This window comes from Pelophylax lessonae (genome assembly GCF_965119305.1).
Source record: "Pelophylax lessonae genome assembly, chromosome: 9".
Taxonomy (NCBI): Eukaryota; Metazoa; Chordata; class Amphibia; order Anura; family Ranidae; genus Pelophylax; species Pelophylax lessonae.
In genome coordinates this window covers 236,015,117-236,036,857 of record NC_138776.1, presented here as the reverse complement: position 1 = coordinate 236,036,857, position 21,741 = coordinate 236,015,117, and the positions used below count along the sequence as shown (strand labels likewise).

The window sequence follows — 21,741 nt, the reverse complement described above, 5'->3', positions numbered from 1 at the left end:
AATCACTCAGGTGTGAACGGGGCCTAAGCGCCGGTTCACACTACCGCGACGCTACTTCCCGGGGCGACCTCCGAGATCGCGGTGCGAGCAGCGCGCCGCGACCTCGGAGCGGCCGCCACGGACTTCATGACATTGAAGTCTATGGCGGTCGCCTCCTGGTCGCCCCAAAGAAGCTCCGGACCCTTTTTCTAGGTCGGAGCGACTTGTGTCGCTCCTATTAGAACGGGTCCGCAGCTTCCCTATGGGAGGTGACCTGCGGCGACCTGTGAGGCGACCAGGTCGCCTCACAGGTCGCCCTAGTGTAAACCGAGGCTAATACAGTTCTGTATTTACTAATACATTTTATTAATACTATGCAAGCTGTGTACCTGAATTGGACCTGATATAAACCTCTTGCAATCTCTGTACACCAGAGCTTAGACTGGGGGAGGGAGCAGCAGCACAAGGAGCCAATCAATTATAATGCAGTCACTGCTTACGTGCCAACAAGTATAGTGCTGATAGGTGGAAATAGAAGAGTGACAGAGAGAAGAGCTTAATGGGCCATACACACTATAAGATTTTCTGAAGACTTTTTCCTTTAGACTTACCAAAACCATATAATATGAGGTCCAAACCTAAACACTTTCAATTTGTATGCAATCCGGCAGGCCCTTGCACTACATAGAAAAGGTAAATCTGAAGGAAATCTAACCACAAAAGTTGGATAGTGTGTATCCAGCTTATGAGTCTGCAGCTTCTCCTTTACAATTAAACAAAGTGTGAATAAAGCGAAGCTGTTTTCACACTGAATACACAGTCATGTGCACAAAAAAAATAAAAAAATTATATATATTTATTATTTATTTTTTTTATAATTTTTTTGACATTTACGAAGACAAGTTCAAATGCCCTGCAAATTAAAATATGTACTACTACATATCAACCCCAATGTGTAGGGAAATCTCTCTCTGCAGGAAGTTTATCTGAATTATCTTTATTTAACACTAATAAAGTTCTGAACATTTTATATACGTAGTTTTACGCGCAAAGACTCACTACATAAACCAAGCTGTCATTTCGGCTCACTGTCCCTTTCGCATGGGAAGCTTTAAAGTGACACTTAGGCCCCGTTCATACTGGGGCGATCCGACTTCCCAGGGTGACCTCACAGGTCGCGGCGCGCTGCTCGCACCGCGACCTCAGAGCGGCCGGCACGGACTTCATAACATTGAAGTCAATGCAGGTCGCTCCAGGTCGCCCCAAAGAAGCTCCGGACCCTTTTTCTAAGTCAGAGCGACTTGTGTCGCTCCTATTAGAACGGGTCCACAGCTTCTCTATGCCAGGCGACCTAAGGCGACCTGCCAGGCGACCTAAGGCGACCTGTCAGGCGACCAGGTTGCCTGACAGGTCGCCCCAGTGTGAACGGGGGCTAAAAATAAGATCCTTAGGCTGCCCATAGATGGATCATTTTTATTTTTTCATTTCGTTCAGTCGGGGAGCTAAATTAAAAATGGATTCCTCCATCCATCCAATGGAGGTGGACGGAGCAATCCTCCCTGCTGAGACATTGGGTAGGGTTTATTAAAACGGGTGCACAAAGAATCTGGTGCCGTTGTGCATTGTAACCAATCAGCTTACAACTTCAGCTTGTTTTAAACTTTGACAAAAAAAAAAATCTGGAAGTTGATTGGTTACTATTGCAGAGCTGCCCCAGATTCTGTGCACCAGTAAATAACTTCCACTGTATTCAGACAGCGGGAGCTCTCTGCTGTCAGAATACACTTATTGGCACTGCAGCCGCTGATCGGGAAAAACTTTCCAGCAAGCCTGTTTGTGGCTTGATCATTACACACATGGATCAAGATTTGGTTCCTGCTGACTTTTCAATCCATCTATGGACAAATATACCCATACACATCCACCACTTAAAGCGGAGTTCAATTAGCTTTTTATTTAATTAAAAGTCAGCAGCTACAAAAAGTCTAGAGGCTGACTTTTAATAAACAGCCACTCACTTGTCCCACCATTCAGCGGTGTACTCACCCCAGCCGTGTTCGCCCCGTGTCCTCCCTCGGTGGCGCCGGCATCTCTACTATAGGCACCTGGTTGTGACAGCTTGCGCATGCTTGCGCTCTGTGACTGGTCCCGAAGTCTTCTAGGACCTGTACATACATATTCGCCAGCACACCATGGATCTTGCGAAAGCAGTCCAAAGAAACGTTTTATTGCAGAAAGGATCACATCAGAAAAAGTGCAACGTTTCGGAGTCCCGCAGGACCCCTTCGTCAGGCATGTGATGACCTTCGACCTGTCATGTGTCCCAGAAGACTTTGGGAAGGAGAACTTCCGCCTACCCGGAACGTAAGTGGGAGCAGGTACCTGTCAAAACCGGCTACCAACTCCCCCCTCTTCCCCAAAAGTTCTGTTTCACAAACAAGAGCCGGGGAGGAGGCCTCAAAGCGGAAGTTCCACTTTTGGGTGGAACTCCACTTTAATGGCCCTGTAAATTTACTTTTTATAAAATTAATTCTTACTGTGTCTTACTCCCCTTCAATTCCTTTTTTTAGGAACGAGCAGCGCACGTTAGATGCATTCATAGGCACTGCTCTATGCACACTACAGATTGCATGGTCTGTAGCACCTCATACATCTAGAGCAGGGATCCTCAAACTACGGCCCTCCAGCTGTTGCAAAACGACACATCCCATGAGGCATTGTAAAACTCTGACATTCACAGACATGACTAGGCACAGTGGCGGCCTGTCCATTGGGGTTGGGGGCGCAGGGGTGCCGCCCCCCCCCCCATCCATGCGTTTGGCCCCCTAATCTACATGCAGGGCGCTGGACGCATTGATTCCAATGGGTTTTTTTTTTTTTTGAAGCACGTGATTAGAGCCAGAGGCTCTAATAGGCTTCAAAAAAGGGTGGGCTCGGGGTGCAGAGCACTGCGCCCCGAGCCCACCCAGTTGTGTGACAATAGCGAATGAATATTCGCTATTGTAACACGGATCCACCTCCCGGCCAATCAGGAAGCAGGTCCTGAGACCCATTTCCCGAGATTTTCCGAAAGAGAAGCCATGCCATTGGCCAAGGAGGGTGAGGGAGGAGACGCAGGAGACTGAGGAGCCGCCGCTGCTGCCTGCCTTCCCTCCACATGTTAAAGCGGTAGTATCCCGCTTTTTGACACTTTTACCTACAGGTAAGCCTATAATAAGGCTCACCTGTAGGTACAAATAATATCTCCTAAACCGGCATGGTTTAGGAGATATTTACAGTGCATGCAGCTGCTCTCGCGAGCGGCGCATGCGCTCTGAAGGTCCGGGGGGACCTTCAATTAATTTGCCGGGAGCTTGCCGGAAAAGCACTCCCGCGCGCATGCGCGGGAGTGACGTCATCGCGGCTCCGGCCAATCATCGCGCCGGAGCAGTCTCTTCCGGCCAATCACCGCGCCGGAGCCGCCGAACCCGGAAGAGACGGCGAGGGATCATGGCAGCGCCCGCAGCGATGTCCGGGGGTCCGTGTCGGGGCTTCGTTCTAAGGTAAGTTACACATAATGGGCTAGTATGCGATGCATACTAGCCCATTATGCCTTTGTCTTGCAGGTTTTTCTTTTTTTTTTTCTAGGGTTTACAACCGCTTTAAGGGTGAGTGAGCCAGCGACCAGGAGGGGGGGTATGGTGTGCAGGCTGGTACGGTTTGGGGGGGTATGGTGTGCAGGCTGGTATGGTTTGGGGGGGTATGGTGTGCAGGCTGGTATGGTTTGGGGGGGTATGGTGTGCAGGCTGGTATGGTTTGGGGGGAGTATGGTGTGCAGGCTGGTACGGTTTGGGGGGGTATGGTGTGCAGGCTGGTATGGTTTGGGGGGGTATGGTGTGCAGGCTGGTATGGTTTGGGGGGGTATGGTGTGCAGGCTGGTATGGTTTGGGGGGAGTATGGTGTGCAGGCTGGTATGGTTTGGGGGGGGTATGGTGTGCAGGCTGGTATGGTTTGGGGGGAGTATGGTGTGGTCCGTCTGCCGCCCCCCCCCCCCGGCCCATAGAGCACCAGCCGCCACTGCTCATCAATCTAGAGCAGGGATCCTCCAACTACGGCCCTCCAGCTGTTGCAGAACTAAATATCCCATCAGGCATTGTAAAACTTTGACATTCACAGACATGACTAAGCATGATGGGAATTGTAGTTCCTGAACAACTGGAAGGCCATGGTTTGAAGACCCCTGATCTAGAGAGTGAGCAAGAGAGGTGTGCTTATGTTCCTACATAAAGTGGGACCATGGAGAACCAACGTAGCCACCCTCTAACAGTGAGTCAGATCCCAGTGGCAAAAAAAGCAATTTGCAGTAGAAAGCAATAGAAGGAACTTTTTTGAGTTAAGAATACATACTTGAATAGATTTCAAAAACCAAAGTTTAGCATTGCTTTAACAGACAAATAGAAGACCATGGCCGAACCCCACTACCATTGTCACCCCTGTCCATCTCTCACCTTCTCCGGCTGCTCTGTCGTCCACGCTCTTAGCTGCTCTGCTTGCTGATCACCACACCCGGCTAAGCCCGGAGGACTCTCTTTATTCTGTAAGAAGTCTGTGGTTTTTCAAAAGAGGGAGGGCTGGCTATGACTCAGTATCATGTGTACAAAATACAAGACTTGCAGCGTAGAAGGAGGGAGGGAGGGAGAAACACGACTTTTCACATTCAAGGCTGACAGGTAATTGAATCCATCAGCCCCCCCCTCCCTTCCTTCCTCTTCCTTTAATGAAGCACATCAGAGCCAGAGAAGGTGGAGAGGATTATGGGAGGGAAGAAAGATGCTGTGTGATGGGCGAACCACAAAAACAAGTTGCTAAATAAACTTTGTTTCCTTTTGAAGGGTGTTTCAGATTTTTGAGGTTTCTCCTTGGCAATGCGTTGGCAGTTGTGATATTGTGAGCTGAGCCATTATCTGTAACCTGCGGTGGAGGTAAGTCGATCACGTTTCTGGCTGGTGCTACAGCTCATGGCACATCATAGACCAGTGTTAATTTCGTCGACTAAAACTTTTTCGTTGACTAAATTAACACAATTTTAGTCGACTAAAATACGACTAAAACTAAAACAATTCAGATGACTAAAATACGACTAAAACTAAAATGGCATTTTAGTCTTCAGACTAAAATACGACTAAAGCTAAAATGGCATTTTAGTCTTCAGACTAAAATACGACTAAAGCTAAAATGGCATTTTAGTCAAAAGACTATAACTAAAACGAAATAGAAATTTGCTGCCAAAATTAACACTGGTGCATGCTCAAAGCTTAATACCATAAATAATAACATATTTTTTCACTCCAGGACCAGCAGTAGTATATAATGAGTTTGGAAATTGTAGAGAAATGCTTAACCACTTAAGCCCCGAAGGATTTGGCTGCTTAAAGACCAGGGGTTTTTTTTGCGATTTTTTTACTGTGTGACTTTAACGGACAATTGCGCGGTCGTGCGACGCTGTACCTGAACGAATTTGATGTCCTTTTTTTCCCACAAACAGAGCTTTCTTTTGGTGGTATTTGATCACCTGTGCGATTTTTACTTTTTGCGCTATAAACAAAAAAAGAGCGTAAATTTTGCAAAAATAACAATATTTTTCACATTTTTTTTATATGAAATTCCCCCCCAAAAAAATGTAAAAATCAAAAATTTTTAACATTTTTGGCCAATTTGTTTTCTGCTACATATGTTTGGTAAAAAAAAAAAAATCGCAAAAAGCGTATTTTGATTGGTTTGCGCAAAAGTTATTGCGTTTACTAACTAAGGGAAAGATTTCTGTCATTTTTGGTGGGTTTTTTTTAAAGCGTAATGGCGGCGATCTGCGATTTTTTTTTTGCGGTACTGCGACATTGCGGCGGACAGATCGGACCCTTGACTGACATTTTTGACACTTTTGGGGTTACCAGTGACATTACTGCAGTAATCAGTGCTATAAATATGCACTGTTACTGTAAAATTACACTGGCAGGGAAGGGGTTAACTTTATTGGGGAGGGAGGGGTTAAGTGTGTCCCTAGGGGCGTGCTTTCTACTGTGATTGGCTGTGGCTACTAGTGTAGGAACAGTGATCAACGGTCCTACATAGTAGAACCGTCTGATCACTGTTTCTACACAGGGGAGAATGACAGGCGGCTTGTTTACATCAGCCGCCTGACTTTCTCCCTCTGTACCGATGATCGGCGAGTCACACGCACTAACTTCCCTGTGAACGAGCCGCGGCGGGCGCGCGCCTCTGCGGGCGCGCGCTCGCCCCGCTATTGGCTCACAAGGAAGTGACAGGCAAGTGACGTACCGGTACGTCACTTTGCCTAGCCGGGGCTGACCGCCGCAGTATGTAGTCGTGCGGCGGTCGGCAACCGGTTAAATAATGCATTACAAATTACAATTGAACTACACTCATTCGATTATAGATGACCAAAATTAGTTTTAGTTGACTAAAATGTACTGGAGTTTTAGTCGACTAAAACTAAAACACTTGCAGAAGACTAAAATGGGACTAAAACTAAAATGCCATTTTAGTCCTAAGACTAAGACTAAAACTAAATTGAAATTTGCTGTCAAAATTAACACTGTCATAGACAATACACCGACAATACATGCCAGACAGATTGGGCATTATAGCAAGGATACAAGGAGAAAACGGCCGATGAAAAACAAAAAAGAGAGAGAGACGGAAAGAAAGGAATACCTTTCCACTTATGCCTCGTACACACGCAACGATAGTTGGCCGTGAATTTTCGGCCAACGTCCGATCGGCCGATTTTCGGCTTGTTAGTATAATGCTTCCGACAACCGACTCCGACTTTTCGGCCGAACAAAATCTGGTGTGCAGGCTATAAAATTTTTGTTGGCCGTCAACACAACGGCCGATTTTCCGTCAGTCAGTACAGATTTCGGCAGACAAAAATCTGATGAGCAAGACTGGGCATGCTCAGAGAAGAAAAAACACACGGAAAGTAAACCAGCACATGACATCACTTCTGAAGTTGGTTTTTGTTGGCCGAGAAAATTCGTGTGCAGTCTAGAGCACATTTTGACCAACACAACAACACTGGACAAAAGACGGCCGATCGGTCGGCCGATAATCGTTACGTGTGTATGAGGCTTTACTATCCCAAATGTATAAATTGGTCCTGATCGGGCTTTCCAATCAGAGCCACCTGTCACTTTTTCAGGCTGACCTGATCGGATGCTCCAGGTACCTCTATGGATCAGCGGATGTCAGCGGAGACATCTCCACTGACACCCACCACTATCCAAACTGATGTGGTCCGTGAAATCCAGACAGATGGAAACCTCTTCCATCCATCTAGAGCAGGGGGTGTCAAACTCAATTTCATTACAGGCCGCATCAGCATTATGGCTGCCCTCAAAAGACCGGTTGTGTTTGTAAGACTATATATATGTATTTACTGCAAGTCTGAAAAGGAGGGTCACACACCGCTGGTATCATCCACAAGAAACTTTACTGGAGACCAGAGGCATAACTAGAACCTTCAGGGCCCCAGTGCAAGAAACCATGAAATGCCCACCCGGACCCCAGGCCGGGGCCCTTCCCTTCAAGCCTGGGGCTCTTCCCACTGATCCTGGGGCCCTTTACTCTCGTTGTGGGGCCCTTTATTACAGTCCCGCAGTGGGACCCTTTCACAAATTCTGCAGTGGGCCCCCTTCCTGTCATCTTGGGGCTTTCCCACGTTGGTGGAATGCCAGGGCCCGGTTGCAAGTGTGACCTTTGCGATCCTGGAAGTTCACCTACTGGTGGCAGTAGTTTTTATTTTTTGGTACTTTAATTGTATTATTTTTTATCATTTTATTTTTTTACAATGTCACTGACTATGACTCTGTCCATTCAGAAAAGGAAGGAGCTGGTAAATTACATATTTACTGATCCCTTCCTGGTTCTCTATTGTGACACATCCCCTGCAGCAGCCGGCAGGAGAGAGGAGGGAGCACAGTGGGGAGGGGGGGGCAGCACAGTGGGAGGGGGGGGGGGCCAGGGGAGCACACAGGGGCCCAGAGACAGCAGAACACAAGTGAACTGGATAGGAGGAGTGGCGGGGGCAGCATACAGAGGAACCAATCTCCTCCATTTCTCTTCTGCAGCTACAGGAGGAAATAGGAGGACAGTGATTTCTCTACATGCTGCTCCCACCACCCCGCCTATCCAGGTGTATAGGGGAGCTGCACAGGAACCCTGGAGCATGGGGCCTGGTTGCAATTGCAACCCCTGCAACCCCTGTAGTTACGCCCCTGCTGGAGACTGCTTAGAGAGAACAGGGTTCTGCAATGGTGTTCTGTCTGAAGTCTCCAATAACGTTTCTTGTGGATGATACCAGCGGTGTGCGACCCTCCTTTTCAACTGGCATAGAATAGTAATATTCTCATAATAATTATAAGCAGATGTCTAGAGCACCCCCCTCCTTTACATCATATGTCAAGAGCCCCCCCACCATCAGAAGTCAAGAGTCCTCCACCCTCCCTTACATCACAGTGCACTAACTTTCCTGGTGGTGCTGCTGGGAAGAAGCTGGGGGTGAAGCTGCAGGAGAGATGCGAGGGCCACATGAAATGGCCTGGAGGGTGGCATTCAGCCCTGGGGCCTTGTTTTTGACACATGTGGTCTAGAGGATCGGATCGGATGAATAAAGACAGGCGGTCCCTTTTCATCCGATCTCCCAAAGAGGAGAGCGGGGCTCTGACAGCTCCGTCTCTGCAAAGTAAGCGGAGACAGAGCTGTCATCTGCCTGCTCAACGGGGATCGGGGGATCGGCAACTTTCGGCCCCGGGGGGCAAGTACAAACCAGAAGCCCATGGTGCAGTGACTCAGCCCCCCTCCCACTCTCCCTCTTCCTACCCTTTTCTTGACCCCAATTTTCAGACTGAAGCCCCGCTCCAGCTACTCTCTCTACTCACCGGGTGAATCCGGGTTCCCAACCTGGCCAGCAGGGGTAGTTGGGGGAGCTGGGACTGCCTGGGGGAGGAGAGTCTCCAGTAGACTATTTTTATGTTCGTACTGGGATTTGTTAGTTTTGACCTTTACCAGTGTCTCCAGTAGGGCCTCTGCTTAGACACAGTTTACATCATCCATGCTGGGGTGGGGGGAGACCTGCACTCTCTTCTTGTCTTCATTCTGCACTCAGTAGGTCAGAAGTGGAACTTTTTAATTCTCATCACCAGTAATCCTTTAGGCGTGTCTGTGGAAGAAGCGGTGCAGCCTTTTAACGGGGCATCAGAGCGGCCCGGGGGGCAATTGCCCCCCTGCCCCAGTCCTCCCATGCTTATTACCTTAGGGAATAGGAGAGGGAGCTTGGACTGGAATTTACACCTCCCCAGATCATTAAACTAACTCATACCTCATCTACTAGTTCTCGCACCCAAGAATCCTCCTTAAGGGCCAAGAAATGCAGTATGGATGCGTTCTAGATGCTTTTCTGCATGTGCGTTTTTGATGCAGTCCAGTGCAGTTTCCCCCCTCTTTTTTTCTTTTTTTTGTTTACAAACTTTTTTATTGGTGGTATATAAGTGGTACAAGAGAGAAATACAAAATCTCATAACAAAATATGGTATATCATAATGTATATATCAATGTTATTAGAGTAATCAGTATTGAACAAAAATAAGGTATACAACCAGTAATTGTGCATACAATACTAAACGGTACAAGGAGTGTATTTATTTGGAATACATAATTATCTTAACTAGAATATCCTTTCGTAAACTGGGTACAGAGGGACAGATCCATGGGATGGGATTTAGATAACCTTATTCCATCTGTTGTTCTCTATATTCAAATTTCTTTTTTTTTTTGTTTACAAACTTTTTAATTGGTGGTAAATAAGTGGTACAAGAGAGAAATAGAAAACGTCATAACAAAATATGTTATATCATAATATATATATCAAACCCCTCTTTTTTCTTAACCTTAAATAAGGAAATGTGTGTTCCAGTGCATTTTTGGTGTGTTTAGGTGCATTCCAGTGTGTTTTTGGTGCGTTTAGGTGCGTTCCAGTGCGTTTTTGATGGTTTTTCTCAATGGTCCAGTACAGTCCAGTGTAGGAAAAATGCAGCATATTCTACTTTTTTCTGGAACTCACTGGAACTGCAAGCACTGGAGTGAACTATGCCATTGAACACCATATAACCTACTTTCCATGCGTTTTTGACGCAGAAAAAAACGCAATGGACTGCATGTGGTGTGAACTGGCCCTAAATCACTTCAGCCCCAGAATGTTCACCCCCCTTTAATGACCAGACCATTTTATGCGATACGGCACTGCGTTACTTTAAATGACAATTTCTCGGTCGTGCGATGCTGTGCCCAAATATAATTGATGTCCTATTTTTCCCACAATTAGAGACTTTCTTTTGGTGGTATTTAATCACCTCTGTGGATTTTTTTTTTTTTTTGCTCTTTAAACCAAAAAAGCCGACAATTTTGAAAAATATATATATATATATATATATATATATATATATATATATATATTTTACTTTCTGCTATAAAACACGTCCAATAAAAAATGTAAAAAATCTAATTTCTTCTTCAATTTAGGCCAATATAAATTCTGCTACATATTTTTGGTAAAAAAAAATCCCAATAAGTGTATATTGATTGGTTTGCACAAAAGTTATAGCGTCTACAAACTGGAATTTTTATTTTTATTTTTTACTAGTTATGGTGGTGATCAGTAACTTATAGCAGGACTGCGACATTGCAGTGGACAGATCGGACACTAATTTACACTTTTGACACTTTTTTGGGGACCAGTGACACCAATACAGTGATCAGTGCTAAATATGCACTGTAACTGTACTAATGACGCTGCCAGGGAAGGGGTTAACATCAAGGGCAATCAAAGGGTTGAATGTGTCCCGAATGAGTGCTTTCTAAAGGCCCGTACACACGTAGCGATTGTCGGCCGTAAATATTCGGCCAACGTCCGATCGGCCGATTGTCGGCTTGTTAGTATGATGCTTCCGACAACCGACTGCGACTTTTCGGCCGAACAGAATCTGGTGTGCAGGCTTTAAAATTTTTGTTGGCCGTCACCACAACGGCCGATTGTTCCTCAGTCAGTACAGAATTCGGCCGACAAACAGCAGATGAGCAAGACTGGGCATGCTCAGAGAAGAAAAAACACACGGAAAGTAAAACCAGAACATGACATCACTTCTGCAGTCGGCTGTTGTTGGCCGACAAAATTCGTGTGCAGTCTTTAGCACTTTTCAACCGACAGGACAGTACCGGACAAAAGACCGCCGATCGTTCGGCCGACAATCGCTATGTGTGTACGGGGCTTTACTGGGGGGGGGGGGGGGGGGGTGCTTGTACTGTAAGAAGACAGAGATGCGTGCTCTTGCTTAGCAGAAAAACACCCTGATTGGCTCCCGCTGTGTCCAATCACAGCGGGAGCTGGTCGCCGGCAGCGTCCCAGACCAGGAAGAACAAAATCATATACAGGTACGTGATTTCATGCAGAGAAACCAGCCGCCCCACTGCAATAAATGTACGTGGAGCCGTCCAGAAGCCGTTAAGTTCCTCACCAGATGGTACAAGATCCCTTCCCACTTGGCCCAGATATTTCCTACTGCTAGTGACTGTTGTTGAAGAGGACATGTTTCTCCACATTTGGTGGTCGTGCCCTAAGAATAGAGTATTCTTGTGTAGCACCCTCCTAGTCAGGTGCTAGGTAAAAGCATTGGATTGCTTTCCTACTTATCAGGGAGAAGGATTTCTAGTTAGGCCTGTTACATGTGTCCAGGTGTGATTCACTTGGTCTGAGGGAGTGTCCCCACTGTATCCAATAGGGGAGCCTGTTGGACAGTGGAGAAAACCCAGCCAGTGACACACAGGCTTTTGTGGCAGTCCCAGTGGGAGGGCACAACAGAAGTGCATCCTGGTATTGACCATAAAAGCCAAGGGCACATGTGACAGGGTGTCTTTGGGCGGGAAGCCAGGTCCCAAAGGCTGTGTCTCCTTCTGCAGCTGGGAAAGGTGGTCACAGGCAGTCGGCCTGGGGAACCCAATGGTGTTGCTGAATGCAGCAGTCCAGTGGATGCTGAGAAGTGGAGTTTGGAGGCAACGGTCAACGGTGACTCTGGAAAAACAGTGTCCGTGGGTACAGAGGAACTTGCCCAGGGAGTCTGCCTGAAAGGGGACCACTCCAGAAGCTAGGGTCAGCGGATGGGTATCAGCACACCAGCATTAAGAGTACAGTCAGAGAGAGCCAGTTTCCAAACCCGAAAGAGAGTAACTAAAACAAGAGCTTACTAAACATCTTCACCTTAGTGGCAGGGTGAAGCAGTGGCCTTGCCGCACAATATAGCTAGTTGTCCCGAAGATTGTGCATAGTTCATAGTTGGAGTATCCCACACATCCCTTCTCCTATCCCAGTTCCAAAAAAAACAAAAAAAAAAACAAATCCTCTGGACTGTTTACTGACTGAGCCAAGGACTTAAAGTGTTAAGAATTTGCCAGTTGTTGCTAAGGGTAACCCAGGGGAATCTGCTTCAAGCAGCTTCCATGTGAGTAGTGCTACACTTGGATGCCATTATCCCATGGATGCAAAGACTGTCCCATAGACTGATCACAAACTCTCTGTTTTATCTCCTCTTCCTCGTGGCTCCATCTTCTATGAAGGCTTATAAAAGAAGTGTATTTACACCATCTGTTGAAGGTTCAAAAGATTCTGATTCCAAGATTTTGGAAACAATCCCATTGCCCTACATTATCGGATTGGAGAACGGAGGTAGATATCATTATGGAGGCCGAACTATGGATACACACAGTTAGGGATGAACAGGAGAAATTCAGAGATGTATGGATGGGGTGGATGGACTATTCGCAAGAGATACCAAATGATTGAGGAGTATGACTTCCCTTTTTTTTCTCCTGCTGTCTTATGGTAACCAATTTACTGTATATGTCACAATTCAAAGTAATATTTGTTAACATTTTAACATTGCAACATTTCATTTCTCTCTTTACCCTTTCCTCTCCCCTCCCTTTTTCTCAAGCGCACTCATGCAAATCACAGTTCATAAAGTCCGTAGATACACATATAAAGTGATAAGTGCAGTTTCAAAGTGCTGGTGGAAATATTCCTTATCCATGCAGGTTCCGCAGTGGTATGTTCCCCTCCTGTGTTCCCCCACTCACCCACAGTGGTTGACAAATGAACTTAATGGCATTCAGATAATTAAATGCTCCTTTACTTCTCCAGTGTGGTGGCCAGGATCAATGCAGTTTATTTGTACCATAAAAAAGGATCATAGAGAGTGTGACGGAACCTCAGACCCACACTGTACTTGTGGTCTTCCGTTAGTATACGGCTTCCTCGCAGTCGTGAACATAGATATCAAATCCCAGCCGCTGTCATACAAAACTAGCCTGACACTTAGCTTGTATACTGGAAACAACTAACTGCTTTATTAAAACAAACAGAGTTTTATACACTTTAGAAGTAGGTCGGACACTACATGAATATTTACCCAAAACATCACACAATGTTGAGATAACGAGGTACAGCTGACTCATGGCTAATCCCATCTAGACAAGGTTTTCATTCACATGCTAATTAGCTCAGCGTAATTAAGTCAGCCTGGAAGCCCAGACTGCCGGCACCAAAGGTAAAACAAGATATAATGTACATTATTATAGTGTAAATACTGAGAACCCACAGTAAAAAATAGGTGAGCAAATCAGCATAATTTACAATGCGTGGAAGATAGGTGTTTGAGCTGATGACATGCATCTGTTACAAGTCTGACCAACTGAAGCAGTCCAAACCATCAATTTATCTGTCACAGTTTTTTCACTGTCAGTGACGGTGCGTTCCGTCACAGAGAGGATCTCCATAGCGTAATATTATTTAACCTTATTAAAACATTTAAAAGCAATTACACTTAGGCTCGGTTCACACTATGGCGACACGACTCCTTACTACTTCGGCGGCGACTTGTGCATTACCATGCACCACGACTTCGGAGCGACTTGCAGGGACTTCACATAATGGAAGTCTATGCAAGTTGCTCAGAGGTCGCCCCGAAGTAGTACAGGACCCTTTTTCTAAGTCGGAGCGACTTGTGTCGCTCCTATTAGAACGGGTCCTGTAGTGGTCAATGGACTGCGAGGGAGCGCGACTTGTCAGGCTGACAAGTCGCCTGACAAGTCACGCTAGTGTGGACCGGCTCTTACAATCATGTCTGAAATGTAACCATGCATTACGAACTACCGGAAGTCTTATCACTTTATATCCCCTCTTATAATTTACTAATGTTTATACTCAGGATCATGTTAACCAGTTCTGGACTGGAAGGATTTGCCCCCTTAATGACCAGGCCATTTTTATGCGATTCAGCACTGCGTTACAAATGTGGAACTCTGCTGATCTGCTTCCTCCCCCCCCTCCGGTGCCCCATTTGGCACCTTTCAGGAGGGAATGGGTACCGGTTTTTTGACAGGTACCCTTCCCCACTTCCTGGGAGACAGCGCCCTCCTTTTTCCTCCTCTGCTGGGCCAATTACAAAGCGCAGCGCGCTTTGCGCATGTGCAGTAGGGTATCAGCAGTGAAACCGGAAGCCTTCCGGGTTCCCTTACTCCGGATGGCGGCGGTGGTGGCGGCACCCGAGATCCGATACCTAAATCGGCTTCGGATGCCGACATCGCAGGCTCCCTGGACAGGTAAATTCTACTCCCTGGGACTCCCTGAGGAAGTCACGTGACCTCGTGACGTAACGCGTAGGAGGAGCCGGAAGTGACGTTACAACGGAGCCCGATCTCCACAGCGGCGGCTGGTTTTTTTGTTTACATGCTGAAGCATCATGCCTAAATTGTAAGTGTAAATCTTTATACTTTAATAAATGAGTTGGATATACTGCACCATGAATAGTCTTTGTCTCTGAGGCACACTAAAGATCGGACAAAGAGGATAGTACAAAAAACGATCAAGACATACATTTAGAGGGATCCAAGAAAGCAGCTCCACTAAGTAAGAAAGGACCTGGATTGAGAGAAATTGAGTTCATCGTTGAGCTTGGATAGATACCAAAGGCAAATTGATCTTGCCTATAAGGTGAGAGGCTAGAGCACTCAGAGGTGACACACAAGGTGAAGGAGATCATAGTCACTTAATTGCATGAGTGAAGCACGGATATAAGCGAGGAACGTATTCACACAAGCTATTTTGGATGTTCTCTATATATTTTTTTCTTTTGGACTATTTCATTTAAATATTTATAATTGAAGAATTACAATTGAACTATTCACAGACATCTTTTCTAGCACTGTTTTAATAGAAAATTGCATGTAGCACTTTATTTTGAGCACAATATATATGTGTTTTACTGTTTATGAATCAGATTGAAAACCAACACTGGATTTTTATAATTTATTTATTGATATCACTGGTAAAGAAGTAGCACTCTGATATTTATTTATTTATTTATTTATCCATTGATACACACCGTACTCATATATTTATTTATTTTAAGAAAACCTTGATACTGACTGATTTGATTTAATACACCTGCACTTTTATCACCGAATTATTTAAAAACATAAATATTATATTTATCACGCGGAGCACCTTTAAAGCAAGAATTGTACACATCACTGCCACCAACCTAAATAGAGATCCATTAGAGCCAATCCCTGAAGCGCACCACTACCCTTTGAATTATATCATTTACTGCTTTAGTATCAGTCCCAGTGGCGCTGCAGCAGGGAGTCTCTGGCCACCTCAGACAGCGCAGGGATCACACACACCCCCTGATTGATTGCACTCTACTATTTAAAAGTCAGCAGCTACAATATTCGTAGCTGCTGACTTTTAATTTTTTAAGGGGGACGGAACTCCGCTTTAACGGAAAATTGCGCGGTCGTGCGACGCTGTACCCAAATAAAACCGATGTCCTTTTTTCCCCACAAACAGAGCTTTCTTTTGGTGGTATTTGATCACCTCTGCGATTTTTATATTTTGCGCTATAAACAAAAAAAGAGCGACAATTCTGGAAAAAGGTATCGCGTCTACAAACTAGGGGAAAGATTTATGTCATTTTTATTGTTTTTTTTTTTTTTTTATAGTAATGGCGGTGATCTGCAAATTTTTGTGGGACTGCGACATTGCAGCGGACAGATCGGACCCCTAACTGACATTTTTGACACTTTTGGGGGAACCAGTGACATTACTACAGTAATCAGTGCTAAAAATATGCACTGTTACTGTAATAATGACACTGGCAGGGAAGGGGTTAACACAGTGGGTGATCAAGGGGTTAAATGTGAGCCTAGGGGAGTGTTTCTATCTGTGGGGGGATGGGCTTTTGAAATGATCACAGAGACCTATAGAAGAAGAACAATAGTTTACAATAGCTGACCGTCCTTCTCTCTCAGCGGGGAGCGATCGTGGGTGCCCGGCGGCAATCGGAGCCACCGGCCCAATGCATCGGAGTCCCCACTGCTGTAGGGCTACATCGGTTTGCACAGGAGGGGCTGCCTGCCGCAGTAAAACTGCGGTGGGCGGTCCTTAAGTGGTTAACCGAAAGATCCTGAGTTTTTCTGTAAAGACCTTGTGTATAGGCGAGCAAGTGTGTGTGTATGCATACACATGCACAAAATTCTTCTTCATCCTCTTTTAGTTGCCATTGTTGCAAAATATGCGCGTATACATGCAAATTACTGACCTCAAACGTAAATTGTTCTTTTTTTTTTTTTTTTTTACGGCTCTGTACTACTGATCTTTACGCAGCTGTTTCCGAAGTTCCATAGACAACAATTTACATGTTTTTTTTTTTTTTACCTTAACCACTTTACCACCGGAGGATTTTGCTGTCTTACGCCTGGGCCACTTTTTGCGATTCGGCACTGTGCGAATTTAACTGACAATTGCGCGGTCATACAATGCCGTACCCAAACGAAATTTACGTCCTTTTTTTTTCCCACAAACAGAGCTTTCTTTTGGTGGTATTTGATCACCTGTGCGATTTTTACTTTTTGCTTTATAAACAAAAAAAGAGCGACAATTTTGAAAAAATAACAATATTTTTCACATTTTTTTATATGAAATTCCCCCCAAAAAAATGTAAAAATCTAATTTTTTTAAAATTTTTTGGCCAATTTGTTTTCTGCTACATATGTTTGGTAAAAAAAATGGCAATAAGCGTATTTTAATTGGTTTGCGCAAAAGTTATTGCGTTTACTAACTAAGGGAAAGATTTCTGTCTTTTTTTTTTTTTAACGAGTAATGGTGGCGATCTGCGATTTTTTTTTTGCGGTACTGCGACATTGCGGCGGACAGATCGGACCCTTGACTGACATTTTTGACACTTTTGGGGGTACCAGTTACATTACTGCAGTAATCAGTGCTATACATATGCACTGTTACTGTAAAAATGACACTTGCAGTGAAGGAGTTAACTTTATTGGAGAGGGAGGGGTTAAGTGTGTCCCTAGGGGCAGATCGCCGCCATTACGCGTTAAAAAAAAAAACAACAAAAATCTTTCCCTTAGTTAGTAAACACAATAACTTTTATGCAAACCAATCAAAATACGCTTATTGTGATTTTTTTACATTTTTTTTTGGGGGGGGGGGGGGATTTCATATAAAAAAATTTGAAAAATATTGTTATTTTTGCAAAATTGTCGCTCTTTTTTTGTTTATAGCGCATGATCAAGAAATCGCACAGGTGATCAAATACCACCTAAAGAAAGCTCTGTTTGTGGGGAAAAAAGGACGTCAAATTTGTTTAGGTACAGCGTCGCACGACCGCACAATTGTCCGTTAAAGTCACGCAGTGCCGAATCGCAAAATACCCCCTGGTCAGGAAGGGGGTAAAATCTTCCGGGGCTTAAGTGGTTAAAGTGTCACCTGGACAATTTTGATTACAGTAGTTTGTCACATTTTTGTGGCTGCATGCAGTCTGAAAGCTTGACTTGTTTGGCATTTATGCACTCAAAAAAGCAGGGAGACACAGCAATGCTCATCTCAGTGTAGTATGATTAGTAAAGTTCATCATTTATTGCAATTAAAAAATGGCAACTCACGAGAAGTAAAATGTATCCCGATCCCGGTAGCTGGCAGGTTTGGGAGCTGGTGGAGGCTCGTCCGCTCTGGTTGTTTCCAGGGCTCCAAGTGAATCCAAGAATCACATCCTTGTCAGCTGTGATGTCAGTTGGGGGGGGGGGGGGGTACAGAGGGCTGTCAGGCACGTGTTCAGAGCATGCGTGCTCCTTCTTCAGTCAGTGAATAATAACCGTCGCTTCCCAAGCGCCACTGCACCCCCATTTATGCATTTAATGCAACCTCATCCTTTAAAGTTTTTGAAAAAATTGGGCTATTATATTGTATTATTTTTATTTATATAGATAGATAAATAAATATAAATATATAATAAATATAGATTTGGTAAACAATAATGAATTTATCATGTGACATACAACATTGCAACTGCCACTATTTTATTCTGCTTTACATTTGTCAAAAAAGCTTTAACAGCTAAAGGGTTAAATCCTTTTTGAACTTTTATTAGCTCATAAACCATAAACGTATAACCGCCAATCTTTAGTCTTCAACACCCATTTACTGTTCACACTAATGAGCTGTAAATATAGCAATTATCAGTGGCAGTTAGCCAAAACCTGAATGCGAGGCTACACTCTGATTTAGAAAAAATGGATATATTTTCAGGTATGTATTCTTTATTTAAAAATGTCCCTTCTATTGCTCTCAGCCTTGTGTAAATTCCTTTTTATACTGCTGCGATCTGACCTCCTGTTAGAGGGTGGCTATGTTCATTTTCCATGGTCCCACTGTATGTCGGAACGTAGCCACCCTCTCTTGCTTACTCCAGGGATGGACTCGGGACTAGTGCAGTGATGGTGAACCTTCTCATCCCAGATGTTTTTGAACTACATTTCCCATGATGCTCAACTAGACTGCAGAGGGCATGAGCATCATGGGAAATGTAGTTCCAAAACATCTGGGGTGCCAAGGTTCGCCATCACTGGACTAGTGGTTCACTTGAGCCGGTGAGTTCTAAGTGTCCACAGGAAAACTCAGGGTATGGTTCATCCACGACAGAAGTATAAGGACCATCTTGGTCTGAGGTTTTTTTCTTCAAATTGGTTTAGTAAAGGTTCCTCGTCAAGGCCTCTACTGGAGAACCCAGGTGATTGGTTACCTCTGCAGGTGGTGATGAATAGGGATGATCAAACGTTTGAAAAGTTCGGTTCCACCAGAACACCCGAACTTCCCGAAAATTCGGTTCGGATTCCAGAACCCCATGGAAATCAATGGGACCCGAACTTCTGGAATCAAAAAACACAGTTTTAGAGCCCTAAAACCCAATAAATGCCCCTAAAAAGTGCCTGAGGAGTCTAAAAAGTGTACCTGTGAAGTTTCAGCTCTGTAGCATGTCCAGAACCAGAAAAAAAAGATAATTTTTCTTATAATTTCATTAGCGCAGGGATGGGGTTCCGCTCCTTTCACACCTATATGTGTGTATGTGTATATATATATATATATATATGTATGTGTGTGTGTATATATACCCCTATACAGAAGTTCAGATGTCATGCCTGCCTCCAAAGACGTCCACAAAAAAGCCCAATAAATGCCTGAAACAAAAACGCCCAGGGGTGAAAGGAGCGGAACCCCATCCCCGCGCTACAAAAAATTCTAAGAAAAATTATCTTTTTTTCCTGGTTCTGGACATGCTACAGAGCTGAAACTTCACAGGTACACTTTTTAGACCCCCCCCCCCCCCCCGACACAAAATCCAAAGAAATCTCTCTTTTTTTTTTTTCAATAATTGGCTATCAAAAACGACAATTTTTAAGAACTTTTTTTTGTGTGAAAAATAGTCCCTGGGGCATGACCCAGAACCCTAGGCACTTTTTAGGGTAATTTATTAGGTTTTAGGGCTTCATAATTGTGTTTTTTGATTCCATATATATATATATATATATATATATATATATATACACACACACATATATTTATATATTTATATATATATATATATATACACACACACATATATATATATACCCCTATACGGAAGTTCAGATGTCATGCCTGCCTCCAAAGATGCACAAAAAACGCCCAATAAACGCCTGAAACAAAAACGCCCAGGTGTGAAAGGAACGGAGCCCCATCCCTGCGCTACTGAAATTCTAAGAAAAATTATCTTTTTTTTCTGGCGGTCACCCTGACATGGAAGAGTTTGGTCACCCTGGCATAGCAGAGTCAGTTCACCCTAAACTACACTACGGTCACCCTGACACTTTAACACTTTCCCTACAGAAACTAGATTATTGAATCTAACTATAGTGGTATATAGTACCCTAACTACACTGCATATCCCTTTCCTCACACTAATAATTGCAAAATGACACTGAGGAGTAATGTCTTGTCTTGAGGAGTAACAGAAATGCTTCCACTCTATTGCACAGCCTCTCTATTACAGTGCAAGAGATTTGGCGGTTATGTTATATACTGGGGGGCGTATGGGGGGCGTATGGGGGGGCGTATTCACTCCTGATTGGCCTCTGGACCCCCTAGTCACTCCAATCTGCTTTTACTGATGTTTCTGGGCCAATCACGGGCTTTTAAAGCCCAGTTTCTGTCCCATTGCATTTTGGCGGTTCTGGTGGCCGAATTCCGAACTTTTACAGCAAAAAGTTCAGAATTCAGCCGAATTTCGAACAGCCAATGTTCGATCATCCCTAGTGATGAATCAGCAACCTCAGCAGCTGGAAGAGAGTCCATATGGAACATACAAGGTCACGGTAACTTTCAATGCAACTGCTTCTGAAGTCCGTTATGCCCTTCAGATATTACATTGTACACTGATCGGAAAAAGGGGTCTGTTTGATCTGATACAGGCTAGACTCTCATTTAGCTTCTAGTTTACTGCCCATAGGGTTTTTCCTAAGTGTCATGTTCAAATCTGTCAAACCTGGGGGCATTCAATGCTGTTTCTGAGTGTTATGCAGGATTATCGCTATGCTACAATTTTGTGCTGTCTAGATGTCATGGCCATCACATTTGATTTTGATATCACCTCCCACCTCTCCAAACCTTGCTCCTTCCAGACCACGTTGTGCAGAGCTACCCCCGAAGGAGGTACTGGTAAGATGGGTTTTTTTGTTCTCTGCCACCAGCTTTCACAGGCCTCACTCCTACTGGTCAAACCATGCTTTTAGATAAAAAATAAATAAAAAAAACACGCACAAAAATTCCTTAACACTCAAAACATGAGAGAAAGTGAACTTATTGATTAGTATTTAGCAATATGGGTATTAGCCAAAGTCAATTAACTTTTACACAATTCAGCACTCTGGGTAGGTACCATTCATATGGGAAAAAAAGAGCAGTTTATGTGGCGTAGAAGCCTCAAATCAGCATAAACAGAAGCAAAAGCACCTGGAGTACCCAGCAGGTAACAAGGGCATTTCCTTTAACACAGAAAGAGGACTATATTGCCCGCATGTCCTATTGGTGGCTGTGCCAGGCCTAGACTGATTAGAAGAATTTGATTGAGGTAAAACAGCATAAACAACCAAGAAAGGGGGATTATAACTAAGCAAGAGGAACAGTCTCTGAGACAGATCTTCGCCGGCTAACATTGGGGCCCTGTAGGCAACCATCAAGGCACTAATGACAGCAGTTATATCCTGCAGTCAATAAAGATGTAGTAATGTTCTCTTTTCACTATGCAGAGCAAATACTTGTTAGCC

The 21,741-nt window shown here is 44.5% G+C and overlaps 1 protein-coding gene across 1 annotated transcript in view; it reads right to left on the bottom strand.

The window, feature by feature from the left end:
- The window catches only part of CAPG (capping actin protein, gelsolin like), a 77,582-nt gene extending 72,990 nt beyond the window's left edge, over positions 1-4,592 (bottom strand). The window contains exon 1 of the mRNA XM_082269359.1: positions 4,467-4,592. The gene's annotated coding sequence lies outside the window, so the exon portion shown is untranslated. The remainder of the gene's footprint in view (positions 1-4,466) is intronic.
- Positions 4,593-21,741: the final 17,149 nt, after the last annotated feature.